A 1,315-nucleotide genomic window follows, 5' to 3' on the forward strand; every position below is an offset into this window, starting at 1 on the left:
TGAATTCATGGATTTTTTTTTCACATTCTGTCTCTCACAGTTGAAGTGTGCCTATGATGAAAATTACTGACCTCTGTCATCATTTTAAGTGGGAGAACATGCACAATCGGTGGCTGACTAAATACTTTTTGCCCCACTGACATTGTACCCCATCATCAGGTAAAATAGGACAGCAATAGATCAGGTGGTGGAGCAGGTTGTCCAGTAATCGGAAGGTTGCAGGTTTGAGCCTGACTTTAATCCGAGATTGATGCTGTTGTGTCCTTGGGCAAGACACTTAACCTGCTTTGCCTGCTGGTGGTGGTCAGAGGGGCTGGTGGCACCTGTGCTCAGCAGCTTCACCTCCGTCAGTGCGCTCCAGAGCAGCTATGGCTACATCATAGCTCATCACCATCAGTGTGTTAATGTGTGTGTGTGAATGACTGATTGTGTTGTAATGTGCCTTGGGGGGTTGTAGAACCCTAAGAAGGCATTATACAAATACAGACCATTTACCAAAACAAGTTACTTTTGCGGGGTGCAGCAGTGGCAGTTGCCGAGGCAAAATCTCGGGCGTGGGAGGAGTTTGGTGAGGCCATGGAGAAAGACTATCGATCGGCTCCAAAGAGGTTCTGGCAAACTGTCCGGCGCCTCAGGAGAGGAAGGCAGCAACTCGCTCACACTGTTTACAGTGGGGATGGGGAGCTGCTGACGTCAACTGAGGCTATAGTCGGACGGTGGAAGGAATACTTTGAGGAGCTCCTCAATCCCACCAATGCGCATTCCGAGGAGGAACCAGAGCTGGGAGGCCTGGGGATGGACTGTCCGATCTCGGGGGCAGAAGTTGCTGAGGTAGTCAAACAACTACACAGCGGCGGAGCCCCGGGGGCGGATGAGGTTCGTCCTGGGTATCTCAAGGCTATGGATGTTGTAGGGCTGTCATGGTTGACACGTCTCTACAACATTGCGTGGTCATCGGGGGCAGTTCCTAGGGAGTGGCAGACCGGGGTGGTGGTCCCCATCTTTAAGAAGGGTGACCTGAGGGTGTGTTCCAACTATAGGGGGATCACACTCCTCAGCCTCCCTGGAAAGGTCTACTCCAAGGTACTGGAGAGGAGGGTCCGATCGATAGTTGAATCTCAGATAGAGGAGGAGCAATGTGGTTTTCGTCCTGGCCGTGGAACTGTGGACCAGCTCTATACCCTTGCAAGGGTGATGGAGGGGGCATGGGAGTTTGCCCAACCAATCCACATGTGCTTTGTGGATTTGGAGAAGGCTTATGACCGTGTCCCCAGGGGCACCCTGTGGGGGACGCTCCAGGAGTATGGGGTGGGTG

The sequence above is a fragment of the Nothobranchius furzeri genome, chromosome 6 (assembly GCF_043380555.1).
Source record: "Nothobranchius furzeri strain GRZ-AD chromosome 6, NfurGRZ-RIMD1, whole genome shotgun sequence".
Classification (NCBI taxonomy): Eukaryota; Metazoa; Chordata; class Actinopteri; order Cyprinodontiformes; family Nothobranchiidae; genus Nothobranchius; species Nothobranchius furzeri.